Raw genomic sequence first — 15,246 nt, 5'->3', positions numbered from 1 at the left:
ATTACACAGCTGTGGATGACAGCACCCTGACCCAACAACCCAACTTGCACATCATTGTGTCCCTCAATTTCTTATCCTACAATTGTACGCATCCTCTCATAGCAAAGGCAGATTTTGATTCCGTCACAAAGAGGAGCTGGAGTTTGGGCAGCAATGGGAGGAGTGATAGGCTCCTGACTTTCCTCTCTTGAAACATCACACATAGACATCTACCCAAGAGCTTGATAGAGAGCAGACTTTGCATGCTGGCCCCATCACAAAGACAAGAGCTAAATTATGAAATAAGGAGGACACAAGAAATGATGCTAGTAAGAACATGGTTTTTCGAAAAGGAAGGGGGAGTTTATCTTTTTTTAAAAAGCATTTATAGATTTCATTTTTAAAAAATTTAGAGCTATAAAAAGTAGCAATATAAGTGGCACTCCGTGGAGGAGAATCACCCAAATTCTTATGTTAAAATTTTGTTGATTCAAATACTCCTTAAAAATAAATGGACATATTGGACACAGTAGCACATGACTGTAATCCCAACAGGCAGGAGAACTGCAAGTTCAAGGCTAGCCTGGGGCAACTTAGTAATGACTCTATCTCAAAATAAAAAATAAAAAGGGTGGGAGATGTAACGCAGTGGGGTAAAGCACTCCCAGGTTCAATCCCCAGTACAGCAAAAATAAGTAAATAGACATTACTTAGAACTTTTTAAAAGCAATTTTCCCTTTACTTTTTAATATGTCTTTTTATCTACTATAGGTTGATTACTGTCCTGAATCTTACCCATCTTTCTTTGGGAACGAACAGTTAAAAAAAATTATAAAAAGGGTCAAAAAATTCTTCTGTTTTTACCTCTAAAATAGTAGAGTTTATGACTCCTATTCCTTCAATATTAAAGACTTCAGTTTGATATTGACTAGTGGATCCTACCCAGATTAGAAACTAGATGTATTCATAATTTATCAGTATTCACTCTTAACTAATATGATGGAGACAGAGAGGATTGAAGATTCACAACAAGGTGATGACTTTGTAGATACACCAAGGCAAGTTCCTGAAAAGAATGTCAAGAGAATGAGAGGGGCTGGGGATGTGGCTCAAGCGTTAGCGCGCTCGCCTGGCATGTGCGGGGCACTGGGTTCGATCCTCAGCACCACATACAAATAAAGATGTTGTGTCCACCGAAAACTAAAAAATAAATATTAAAAAATTCTCTCTCTCTCTAGAGAGAGAGAGAGAGAGAGAGAGAGAGAGAGAGAGAGAGAGAGAGAGAGAGAGAATATGAATGAGAGAACAAGCCATGAACTAGAAGGAAATATCTGAAAAAGACATTCAGTAAGCCAGGTGAAGTGGTACACAGCAGCTCAGGAGGCTATGGCAGGAGGATTGAAAGTTCAAAGGCAACCTCAGCAACTTAGCAAGACGCTGTCTCAAAATAAAAAATAAAATGAGTTATGAATGTGACTAAGTGGTTAAGCACCCCTGGGTTCAAGCCCTGGTAAAAATAAATAAATAAGAATTTAAAACCCTCCAGGAAAAAAAAGGCATTCAGTAAAGGATTGTTACCTAAAATATACCAAAAACTCTTAAAACTCAAATTTTTATGGGCCAAAGATCTTAACAGACAATGCACAGAAGGGAATAAATATATAGTTGACAAATAAGCATAAGAAAAGATACTCCATCTCATGTCAAGGGAAACGCAAATTAAGACAAGAAGATAACCAATACAGATCTATTAGAATGGGCAACATCCAGAAAACTGACAACATCAAATGCTGGTGAGGTTGGGAAGCAACAGGAACTTTCATTCACTACTAGTGAGAATGCAAAATGGTAGAGTCACTCTGGAAGACAATTTGGCAATTTCTTACAAGACTAAAATACACAATCATCCCATAATCCATCAGTTGTGCTCTGTGGTACTTACCTAAAGGGGGTAAAAACTTATGTCCACACAAAAACTTGCAGGTGGATATTTATAGCAGATATATAACTGCAAAAACTTTGAGGCAAACATTTTAGTAGGTAAATGGATTACAACTGGTACATCAGACAGTGGAATATTTTTCAGCATTTCTAAAAAGAAATGGGCTATCAAGCCATGAAAAGCCATGGAGGAAACTTAAATATATATCGCTAAGTGAAAGTAGACAATCTGAAAAGGTTTCACACTGTATGTGTCCAACTACTTAACATTCTAGAAAAGGTAAAACTCTGGGGAGAGAGTAAAATAACCAATGTTTGCCAGGAGTTGGAAGGTTAGCAGGATGAAAGGATGAATAAGTAGAGCACAGAGGATTTTTAAGGTATGATTTGTATGATACTAAATGGCAGAAATATACATCATTATATATTTGCCCACAACCAAAGAAATGCACAACACCAAGAGAGAACTCTAATGTAAAACTATGGACTTTGGGTAATTATGTTAATGTAAGTTCATCAAGTATAACAACTGAACCACTCTGGAAGGGGGGATATGATAATGGGGGAAGCTACATGTGTGGGGTAGGAGGTAAATGGGAAATTTACACACCTTCTTCTTTAATCCAACTGTGAAATCAAAACTTCCCTAAAAATAAAATAAAAAAGAGGCACAAACCCTGGGCACAGGACAGAGATCAGGTGGGAACTAATCTGGGAACTGGGAACTAATCTAGGAAATAAGAAAATGGATTAAAGTGGGGGAAGAGGATTATTCATTTGAAATTACATTAAAAGTACCTTCCCAGGAAATTCAAACCCCCAAATAACTGATTTCTGGTACTGGAAGTCTACTGTAATAGTACTTAATCTGTGTTTGTTTATTTCCACCTCTCAGGATACTAGCTCCAAATATATCTGAAATGTTTCAACAGAGACAAAGCACATCTTTGTCACATCTGTAAATTAGGTTCACAGCAGAATAGATTAAAAATCCAACAGGATCTGCCAATGAAAGATACATAGTAACCTCCCCTTCCCTCACAACATCACATGATGAGTCAGTTACAACTTTTCCTGTTTTCCTTCCTTTAATTCCCATTCCAAGCCCTTCTTTGGTTTTTCCCCTCATTCTGTAATTACAAAGTAGTTCTGTTTTTCTTGGGCTTATCACACCTTATATTTGAAGGATCTTTTATTTATTCTGATTCTTAAGAAAAGTGATAAAGGAGTTTAAAACAATATATGTGCAAAAAATTAGTTATGTTGGGACAAACAATACAGAACAGTATGAATCCAACAATTTGAGAGGAATGTCCAAGAACCTCAACAAAGTCACAGGGACGTATGGATTCCCAGAAACTGGCTCTATCTTTATTACATTCAGGAAGGGGAATGAGGGAAGAGGTGAAAGTAACCACTGACAGCCCTTTGTTTTCCATATTAGACTTAAAACTGCCAGGATAAGAAGGAAAGCCCTACACTTATTGCAACAATAACACAAGCCTCCACTTGGTGAAGGGTAGGGAACATAGCAGTGGCAGCAAGTGTCCTATCCTCCTCTGCCTCCCAAGTTCACTGGTCTCAATCACAAGAACAGCTGCACTTTTCCAGCTTCCCAAGCTTTCCCATTCAAAGACACACTTCTAGCACATCTTACAGACAGATGTGAACACAGAATACTCCAAGGACAATTTCTAGAGGACTGCGATCACTGGCAGAGCGAGGGGGCCTAGGGTGAAGCTGGTTGTGATTGTGGAGGTTGAGTATGAAGAAAGAATTCAGACTGAGGAGACACTAAAAACAAAACTAAACTTACAAAGTCAACAATCACCACCAAGTCTCAAAGTCTTTTTGGAAAACTTCAACCTGTCTCTGCTTTTGTTCTAACCTCCTTACAATCCTACTACAGCAGCCAGAATGATATAAATTGGATAATCCCTGCCCCCTCCATTTATACCCTTTCTATGGCTTCCTGCTGTCCCTAGAATAAAATCCAAACTGAATTATAGCCAACAGACTACCAACTATTTGCCCAGCTACACCCACCAGGCCACATGCCCTCTGTTCAGAAGACTCCCATTAGAACAACCTTTTCCCTAGTTTGCATGCATACCAAACTTTTTCCCTTCTGAAGTCTCTCTTGTACCTATGGTCCCTTCATCTGGGATGACTTCCCCACAGCTCTTCACACAAAGGCCTTTGTTCAAATGTCACTTCTTGTGATAAACCTTCCTGAACACTGTAACTAAAAATGTTCCCTCCACAAATTAGACTTCTCCATCATCATGTTTATTTCAATTTTAGCATTATGGACTGCTTCTAGGATTGCATTTTGCTTGCTTATTCAAAGCTTCCCCAACTGTAGGACCTTTACTTATTCACTGCCATGTTCAGAAGGCCCTACTAAACATTTGTTTAACTTATTCATGCAACAGGTAAGAGAAACATGCTTAGAAATTCCAATTTGTCAAATTATGATGGTGAGATCTTTAAAGTAAACAGTGCTTCATCATTTCTTCATTAATCTCTTAAATCATCACTCTCTGCCTTGTTACTGGGTCACCCCAATATACTAACAGGTTATGATAACTTAATAAAATCCTCCCTAAAAATACAGATTTACTTATTTAAAGTCACTTACAAAATGCTCACCATGTGCTAGGGATGTATCACTAGTCTGTGCCCCCATTTTAAGTATATAACGCCTTTGCATTTTAAAAACAAAAATCAGGATAAACATAGATGCTTACATAGTATGATAAAAGGAAACTTCACTCCAGAGCAAATATTTGCTTTCAAAATTCTTCTGACAGTAAAACTTCATTTGTTAGCACATTAGAAGACATCTTCCAGAGCACACAAATTATAATCAATTACATATTTAATTATAATACATATTGACACTGTAGCACATTTGTGATAAGTCTTTTTATTGGCTGTGTTATTAGTAAAAATAATATGTAAATTTTTATCTTAAAAGTTCAAAAATTAGAACCTCTATATGTTTTCCTTACTCTTTTCCTATCAGTAGAAACTGCAGCTTTACCCTAGAAATTATAAAATAAATTTATTTATACCTGTAAGTACTCAAAATCAAGAACAAAGAAAATAAGGCTAATACATGCCCTAGAATGGAAAAACTCATTTGGTTTGGGAGGTAACAGGAGAAGAAAAGATAAAATCAAATGTCAGAAACATCTACAGAAATCCTTAAATTCAGTTTTAATCTGAAAGAGTCACAGGTAAAAGAAAAACATTGACTCAACTGGAAAAGTACAAGGAGATGTCTGTATTATAAAATTAACCAAAACATGTTAAACTAAATGCTGATATCAAACTTAAAACTGTAATCTTGAACAACAGATAGACTCAGTATCTTCTATCTACCACCTTTCTCCAAAGAATTAAAAAACTTCTGGCATAGATGATTCTCCATAAATCTAGGAAATAAGTGAAGAAAAAGAGTGATTTTTTTGAGATTAAACAATGAAAGGAGGCAAATTAATTCCCACAAGAGCAGACAATGTTCAGTCCTATCCAGCTCAGAAAACAAAGCAGAGAAAGAGTATTAGGTGTGCCTGCAGATATAAAAACAAAATACAATTTAGAAATAATACTTCACAAGAAAACTCAAAGCTATAGATGTTGCTCCATAAGTCTGGCTTGTCCCAGTGGCTTCCTGGGTAAGATTATTGTGTATTTTTAAAAACATTTGACTATGTAAGTGTTGTATATGTTGCTCTTCCTATACCCACTTCCTTCTACAAACACAGAACTGGATATCTTCATTTGTATCTTTTTACTTAGTACTGAATTTCCACTGCCATTTTCCTTATATGTCCATATGGTAGAAATAATTGTTGCAGCTCAATCTTAATGATTTAAAGACCTATTAAACAGAATTTTAATTTTACTTTTACTTAAAAAGCAGATAAATAGATGTGGATCTTATATTTCCTTTAAAAGTAACTGAAAGGAAAAAAGATAACTGGAATTTTTCTATGTGTGCTTCCTGGAATTTATGTGTTTCTTGTCCTTCAGTTTATATTCAGCAAAAAAAAAAGAAAAAGAAAAATGCTCAAATAATTACAATTCAAAGTAGAATGTGATAAATTCCCTATGAAAGTCATCAGAACTCAGAGGAAGACAAAACTACCTTCAACTAAACTTATCTTATGGGAGGAAGCTTGAAGGATGAGCACTCAAAACAGAGCAGCGGAAGTCTTCAGCTCAAACAGGGGAAAGCTATTAGCCCAGTTTATTTGAATAACTACCTACACTGGGGAAAAGTCCAAATCATTAATAGAAAAAAAAATGAGAAAACTGTCATGAAGCAATACTCATTTCCAGGCTTTATAAGACACTGCCATTAAAGCTTTATCTTACTTTCATGTTTATAAGCCTAAGTTGGAAATCACTGTTTTTATCTATAGAAGATAGGGAGTTTTGAATGCCAGTCTTCTCACTGTGGATCTCACTCTGATGAGGATGTGAAAGAATTTAAAAGGGAACTGTGAGACTGTAGGTGTAGACGATGGAATGAAATGAAGGGGCACAAAGAAAGAGGGGCTTGGCAACAACAGAAGCGTCAGGTTCACACACACACACACACACACAAAAAAAAAAACTTGACAGGTGAAATATTTGCATGTGAGGTGCAAGGTAGGAGGAAGAATTAAGATTGCTTTAAGGGGCTGAGGATATAGCTCAGTTGGTAGCCTGCTTGACTTGCATGTACAAGGCCCTGGATTCGAATCCCCTGCAACTCACATACACACACATACATACACACACACACACACAGCCTCAAGTTTTTATTCCTGGGTAACCAGGAGAAAAAACTAGAAGCGGGGGGGGGGGGGCAGAACAAAATGACAGTGAATTAGCTTAAGTAATTACTAGTCTTGCTAGAAATGTCTACATCAGATCCACACATCTGATACCTTCTACATGCTAGGCACTATTACCAGGTGCTTAGAATACAGCAGTGAACACAACTGGGAAGCACCCTGAGCCACATGGAACTTACCCACTAGTGGCAGACAACAGATAATGAGTAATTATATAAACAAGTAAATATACATTATAGGAAGTGTGGGGTTGTGTGCAATTTTAAATAAGAAGGTAACATCTGAACAAATACCCAAAGGTGAGGGAGTGAGCTATGCAAAGAACTGAGGAAGAGTCAGCAACTAACACCCCAATATCTCAAAACAATTTCACTCCAAAATGCTTTTGAAGTTAGCAGCAACATTGCAACACACTTCTTCAGGACCCAGTCCTATTTCCTTAGGCTAATATTCAGGGTTCCATTTCCTGACTCTATCCTGCCTAATCAAGAAAAGTCACCAATAACACAGTGATAACAAACTGCCAAGTAGGTCAATTTGTTTATACTGGTCATTTACATTCTGTATATATGAGAAAAGGGGTACAGTTTAAACAACAAAACCAAAGCACTGTTAGAACATGTTTGTACAAAGCTTAAGAAGACAATCATCTTGTTCTCAAAGCAATAATTGATGTAGCAACTTTGAGACTTGTGATTTAAATCAAAGGTGCTGAAGAATGATTATGAATCATGCAATTAAGCTACCAAAGCAGGATGTTGCTTAGAGAAAAACCATTCACAGCACCATAAAACTGTCAAAAATAAAAACAGTAACTATCATCAAAACTAGAATATATTCCTCTGATTTTACAATTCATTAATTAGCAGAAGTGAATTATAGTCTAAGCTTGTTTATTGATTCTGGGTTTCTGGCACCACACCTTTATCTATAATGACCTAAAGTTAGTCTGATTTTCAAATCCCTTTCAATTCTGAGTCTATGCAACAAGCTAATGATACCTGTTTACTTATTTTGGATGCTCTGCTTTACATACTCTTGCAATAATAGAATAAGCACTTACTTCAAATAGAATAATTCATAAGTCTGTATAAAGTGGCAGGAGCTGTTTTTTTTTAAACAAATCTTCCACAACTTAAAATGAGGCTACATTCACCCTAACGGTGATACTTTTTCATCTCTCTTAGAACAGCCTTAAAGACTGAGGTGTCTGAGGGTTGGAGGGTTAGTAGGTGGTACAGCACTTGCAGGAGACCCTGGATTTGACTCCCAACACTGTCCAAGAAAATAAGACTGGGGTGTCAGTTCATTTGAGAGTGGATTTGATTTAGAACAAGGTGGATGCGTCCTCTTCTTGCAGGATTCATCTTACAAAAACTGTTCCAAAGCAATCCCCAAACATTTCTAGCAACACCTCTAAGGAAAATGCGTAGGTTTTCCAGTGATGGCAAACTTTGGAAATTAATGATCATTTAAATGCGTAATAAGAAAACAGCCAGCACTCATTGTTGGCAAGCATTAGGCAATAATCTCTCAATCCTTACAATCTTGTAAATTAGGGACATATGTGAGGACTCAGCACACAGGAGTTTAGCAAATTGTTCAAGTTTTCTCAGTTAATAAATGACTTGAACCCAGGCATTCCAGCTTCAAAGCTATCATACCTAATATTCCCGTGGTATATTTATTCCCTGGTGTCCTTGTTTAAATAACAGTCCCATTATAAGTCGCACCCTTCTCGCAAACTCAACACCACCAAGTCAATATTAAGGCGCCCCCGCAAGCTCACATTGGAGAAGTTTCTCCTACAGTCCTGAACCACTAACTATAAATGTATTTTAAAGAATATAAGAACTTAACAAGTACCTGAAATTTCTCGAGATTTGAGGAGAGGGTGTGTGGGGATCAACTGAAAATTTCTCTGTCCCGGAGCAAAGTGCTGCGAAGCTAGAGCACCACCAGCTGCGGTCCCAGCGCGTCCCGCTCCGAGGTTCACCCCAGGAGGCAGCCCACCCGCCAGCGCCCAGCCCGCCCTTCCTACTCCGCGCGCGGAAATGGCACCCAGCCGGTTCTCCCCAAACACACCTGCCCTGAGCCCGCCAGTGGGGTCCCTCCACCTGGCCCGAGCGGTACTGAGGCCCCTCCCAAGCCAGGTTCCCCTGCCAGCTCGGCAGTCTACACGTTTACCTTCGGCTCGTGGCTAGAGGGAAGCGCCACACCACACCACAGCTGCGCCACACTTGGCGGGGCTCCTCACCGCGCCACCCGCCCCCAGCGGCGCCCACGGAGCTCGGTGCCCCGATCCAACCTCCAGGCCCCACCCCTCACTGCTGGGCCCGCCCTCACCAAATCACAGGCTCCGCCTCCCAGCCGAAGGGGCGTTCCCTCCGCCCGCTCAGCCCCTCCCCTAAAGCACTCTGGGCGTCTGGGCTCGAGCAGCTGCAAACGGGGCAATCCTCGGGAGGCGGTAAGTAAGTAAGAGGAAGTGGGGGACCCTGAGCATGTGTAGCCCCCAGAGAGGAAGGGCTGGACACCGACGGACGAAAGAGAGAAAAAGGCAGCGAGCTCCACCGGCGTAAGACAAGAAAGAGGCTTGAGAAGGGAAAGACCAAGCCCTCTTCTCAGATTCCAGCCAAGGTGGAGGACTAGTTAAGACCTTAAAACAACGTTCACTCATTCAGGGCATCGGCATAACCCCTCCTCTGGCAGAATAGGAGTCACACACAAATTTGGAGTTAAACGAATGAGAAGTCATTGGGAATGGTATTCAGAGGGGGCAAAGAACAGAAGTAATGCATTTACTGACACCCTCTGCACGTCCTGGTGCTTCCTTTTAAAACTTGTGGATACTGACTCCCAGAAAGAATCCTCACCCCAGATTTAAATTACTGTTAATCATTTCCTCTCCCTTCAAACAGCTCAGGCACATTGGGAAAGAGCAAACCCTTTACCCCAGGCAGGCCAAGTCTAAATAAAAATTGTAGGAGGCCATTTTTGGGGTTTTGTTTGTTTGGTTTTGTTTTTAGTTGTAGATAGACGCATACCTTTATTTTATTTATTGTTACTTTTTTTTAATATGGTGCTGAAAATTGAACCTAGTGCCTGCCTCATGCTCTGTGAGCGCTCTACCACTGAGCCACAACCCCAGCCTGAGGCCATTGTTTTTGACCAAGCTCTTGCACTAGACCCCAACAGACCAGACTAAAAATCAAAACTACCCATGATAAAGTTCCACATCACCAAATGCAAACTAAGTTGTGTTTATGTGTGTGTTGGTACTGACTAGGGATCGAACCCAGTGACATTCTACCCTGAGTTTATGTCCCCATCCCTTTTTATTTTTTGAGACAGGGTCTTGCTAAATTGCTGAGGAACACGTGTTCCTCATATCTCAGCTTTCTCAATCATTGAGATTACAGGCTTGTGCCAACTAAATTTTTATCTGACCTAGTAATAGGGGTGGGATGAGAATGCCAACTTTCCCCAAACAGGCCAATCAACATAACAATGAAATTCCCTGTGCTTTAATCCTTATATTCTTTAATCCCTACAAAAAGTAACCTGAAGTAATCTGCTGTTAACCTATCAATTTATCCATTACTGTTCTATTGTTTTGTGTCTGTGCCCTCACTTTACAAGGAAAGCAACTTTCTGCTTTTTCTTTTATTCTATTTTCTATAGCCTTTCTCTGTATATAAAACCACCCTACTCCACACGGTTCACTGGAACACTCTATGAAAGGTAGGTAGGTAGATAGTTTATATAATATTAATTCTAGAACAGCAAAATACAGTCATTTAAGATATTTCTTTAAATTGCTGTGATTTTTTTACATGAATATCCATAGTATACTACTTAGAAAGTTGGTAACTGGGTGTATAAATAAAGAAAAAGATTAATTGAAAAATCAAGTCATTTGATAGATAATAATCGAATTAAGGCAGGGAAACAGGCCTTGCTTTGCCAACAGACAGGCAAACTTCACTACAAGAACTTCAGAAAAATACCAAGAGGCCAACCTAGCTGCATGGCCTTAAAGAAAGTCACAATATCTGAAGCTCTCAATTTTCACATCATTAAAATGAGGGGATTCAGTTAGGTGACCTCTAAATATCCTTCCACACATTTGAGTTTATCTTGCCAGGCTCAACTCAAAAAAATATTCAAGAAATGCCTATGAGGGCTATTCCATTTAGGAGCACACAGAGAAGGTGGGAATTTTTAGCAGAAGTCTCCTTCAGGGATCTCTGGCATCAGTTCATTCAAGCTTTCCTTTCTTTGTTATGATTAAAGTGTCATTCTTATTCTAGCTCAAAGCCTTTGAATTCTTTTCTTTCAATCTTGACATGTAGTCATCAGGTCCTTCATTTTCTCTTTTACAGAATCTCTTTAATTACTCTCCCCATTTCCACTGCCATCTCTTTGTAAAGAACAAATTCAAAGAATTCTTAATCTTTATAGCAGGTGGGATTAATAGAAAACCTTGCTCAGCTCAGGTGCCTCTATTTGCAATAAAATACTATAGTACTCAGGATCTGTACCACTTAACCTGGCACTTAGCAGAGCTACTCTGTTTTGTTATTTTTGTTGTTGTTATTTATCTCTAAAAACTAAGCTGTAAATCACTTACTAGATGTACACAAGCCCCAGACAATCCCAGCAGAAAAGTCTGTTTTCAATATCTGAAGAAGCCTAAAAGGAATTATATATTCAACTACAATTAGGCTTTTACGGTTACCTATAATAGCAAGGTTCTCTATTTTTGTCTGAAATATTATATTATAGTAACACTAGTTACTTCATTCTAACCAAAGGCTTTGGTTGGCAGTTATATGTGACTTATGTATAAAAAATGGAAAAATAAATTTTTACTAAATAAGACTTGTTGGATCTTTGAGATCCATGGAGATAAATTAAAAAAAAAAAAAGTAGGGGCTGAGGTTGTGGCTCAGAGGTAGAGTGATCACCTAGCATGTGCAAGGCCCTGGGTTTGATCCTCAGCACCACATAAAAATAAATAAAATCTCTAAACTTGAGTTTAAAAAAAAAAAAAGTAGTCTATCTATTCTTTGTCATCCATTGCACTAACAAGTTATAGTTAGTGCAATGTTTTAAAATACATGAATCAATCTATGATTATTTTTAGTTTTCCTCATGGTCTTTTGCTATAACTAAAATACTGATTTTTTTCTTCCCATGCAAATAAGATAGTGAGAGTTTCCCCTTATATTTTCATAGAAATCCTCAAGAGTAAGAATAATCATACAACACTTCTTGGATTTGGACTAGAAATATTTTTCAATGTTCCAGAAATAAACTCTGAAATCATAGTATTCCCTACATGAGGGAGTTCAATATACTATTAAAGATCTTCAGAGAGTAAATTTTCCTTAACTGCAACCTTACCCAGATGGCACAAGTAGAGGCAGAACCAACTTTGCTAAATGACTACCATGTAAGAGTAAAAAATGATTTGCAATCTATCAATGGCCCCTTGTGTTTTGAAAATGTCACTGGCACATTTCAAGGAGGTCCCAGAGCTGTGAAGTCTGGCCCAAACAATCTATAAATCACTACACCCAGCAAACCTTCATAATGTTCTATTATGTATTAAATAGGCACACTAAATAAAGTTGCTTTATTTTAAAATGTAGTGTACCAAGTGCGACTGGTTATAGACTATTGGAACTTTTGTCTTCCTCACCTTGAAATGTGAGGTTATTATTAACAGTAGAATTTGGGGGGACTTCTGAATTCAGCGAAGATTGAGTAGCTAGACCCTCCCAGCTGAACCAACCAAAAGGAAAAAAAAAGAGCCAGACGAAATAAATGAAACAACCGTTTTCAAAATATTGGATATTATGCAATGAAAGCAAGTGATCCTCAGAGATGGAAAATAAGCAAGTTTACCCCAACTTACTACATTCAGGCAGCTTACAGGCCATGGCACAGGGATAAGGGGAAGGAATTCATGTGAGCCCAAACAGACTCCCTGAGTTCAGCAAATAGAACTGGGAATCCAGGGAGAACAAGATTGCCAAAGTTCACAAGGCAGAGTACAAGAGACAGTTAACTGCACAGAGAACCCCAGAGACTTGCAAGAGGGTTCTCCCTGAGAACTGATCAGTGCATGCATATATAACAAAACAAAAATTATGAAAGGTCCAGGACACAAACCATTTGAAAGCATTAGAGGGAACAATAGTGGGCACTCACAGAGAACCAGGAATCATTGCTGTTCCCGGCAGGCTGACTAGAAAACCTCCTAGTTCCATGGGCAGAGTGTTCAGACGAGTCTTGGGTTAGTATTGGAGAGGAATTCGCTCTAGACTAAATGCTGTTTGGGTCTTGCCAATAAAAATCATAGAGGTAAGGTCCAAAAGGAACAAACTATTTCAAGGTAATTTAACTCCATTTCAAATTCAAGTACATTTGTGGGAAAACAAAAATATCCAGCACCCAACAAAACTGAGTTCACGATGTCTGACATTCAATAGTCATTATTGAATAACTGACATTCAGTATCACAAGTCATGCAAAGAAAGAGAAAAATATTACCTATTATAAGAAGAAAAATCAGTCACTGAAACTGATCCACAACTGAGCTAGACGTTAGAATTAGCACACTAGGACATTAAATAAGTACTATATGCTAAAATATACTAAAAAAAAGTTAAGAAGAGGTAATGAAAGTACAAAATTTTCTAAATCCAATTTCTAGAAATAAAAATAATCTGTACGGTGAAAATTATAGCAGGTGGGATTAATAGAAAATTAGACATTGCAGAAGAAAAGATTAGTGAACTTAAAAACAGCAAGAGAAACTTTCTACAATGAACTATAGAAACAAAAAAGAATTAAAAATAAAAAGTCAAAAATGAGCTACAGGTAACTTTAAGCAGCCCTAAATACTTGTAATTAGAGACCCTGAAAGAGAGGATAAAGGTGGTTTGTGAAGAGGACCAGAAAAGACATCTGATGAAATAATGGCTGACATATCCCAAATTGAATGAAAACTAAACTCACAGATTATAATAATAACTTCAGTGAATTTAATTCTAGGAAAATGAAGAAAAAGACACCAATATACATTTTAATGAAATTACTAAAAACTAGAAATTTACAAAAAAAAAAAAAGCAGCTGGGTGTAGTAGCCCATGTCTATAATCCTTTCAACTTGTGAGACTGAGGCAGGACAATCACAAATTCAAAGCCAGTGTGGACCTCCTCCCACTCCTTGAACAAGAAACCAGAAATATGAATAAATATCCTGCAAACCTAAGGATATTTATTCATATTTCTGGAAATATAGATCTACACAAGAAATAAGGCATACTGGAAATAGTAAAAATGATGATAACATTTTTGTAATGTAAATCTCCTTAAAAATAACAATTATTTTTAAAAATGACAATGATTTATCGTGATTTTTATAGCCAATATATAAGTACAATGATATTAGTAGAATAAAGGCTAAGAGACATGAAAGTTATTCTAAGCATAAGTATTCTATAAGTACTGTGGTATAATTCAATTAAAGATAGACTATAGTAAATTAACACCTAAAACCACTCATAAGAGGAAAAAAGAATTTGTAAATAATAAGCCAACCAAGGAGATAAAATGGAAAACATAATGTTCAATCCGAACCAAGGCAGAAAACAAAGAAAAAGAAAACAACACATAGGTCAAATAAAAAACAAAGAGCAATATGGCAGACTTAAACTTGACTCACATAAATAATGACATTAAATTTCATAGTAAAAACATTCAGTTAAATAATTTGTCACACTGAATTTAACTATATACTACCTATACACACACACACAAAAAAAACAACCCTGCACTTCAAATATGAAAACACATTAGATTAAAAGTAAAAAGATGGAAAAAGCTATACCATGTTAATGCCATATGCCAACTAATATGCCAAGAATATTTCAGAATAAATGCTATTATAGGGAAAAAGAAGATCATTTCATAATGATAACAAGGCCAATTTATCAAGAGAATATAATAATCCTAAATCCTCTGTTGTACCTAACAACAGAGCTTCAAAATAGATGAACAAAAACTGAAACAACTTAGAGGAGAAATAGACACATCTTCAATTATAATCAGAGGTTTCAAAAACCTCTCTCATAATATTAGCACAAATAGAGGGAACAACAGCAGAGATACAGAAGACCTAAACAATACTCTATCCATCTTAACCTAATTGATAAGTATATAATACCCTCAAACATAAAGCTATATATTATTTTCAAGTGTACACAGATATTTACCAAGACAGACCATGTTCTGTCTCATAAAACAAGTTTTAATAAACACAAAAAGATTCAAATCATATAAGACTATGTTCTCTAACAAGATGAAATTAAATTAGAAATCAATAGCAGAAAGATAACTGGAAACCTCCATATTTTACCTCAAAATATATAATTCTAACAATGCATGAGTCAAAGAAGAAATAAAA

General features: G+C 37.3%; 1 protein-coding gene across 10 annotated transcripts in view; it reads right to left on the bottom strand.

The window, feature by feature from the left end:
- The window catches only part of Sgk3 (serum/glucocorticoid regulated kinase family member 3), a 140,097-nt gene that overhangs the window by 59,369 nt on the left and 65,482 nt on the right, over positions 1 to 15,246 (bottom strand). The window contains exon 1 of one of the 10 annotated variants that reach the window (XM_013357548.4): positions 8,958 to 9,104. The exons of 8 other annotated variants lie outside the window; for them this stretch is intronic. The gene's annotated coding sequence lies outside the window, so the exon portion shown is untranslated. Of the gene's footprint in view, positions 1 to 8,957; positions 9,105 to 15,246 lie in introns of those variants that run through there. One more of the 10 variants, XM_040294002.2, reaches the window with a different exon arrangement.

Source organism: Ictidomys tridecemlineatus, chromosome 7 (assembly GCF_052094955.1).
Source record: "Ictidomys tridecemlineatus isolate mIctTri1 chromosome 7, mIctTri1.hap1, whole genome shotgun sequence".
NCBI lineage: Eukaryota > Metazoa > Chordata > Mammalia > Rodentia > Sciuridae > Ictidomys > Ictidomys tridecemlineatus.
The sequence above is the reverse complement of the archived record's forward strand: the minus strand, read 5'-3'. Positions and strand labels throughout refer to the sequence as shown.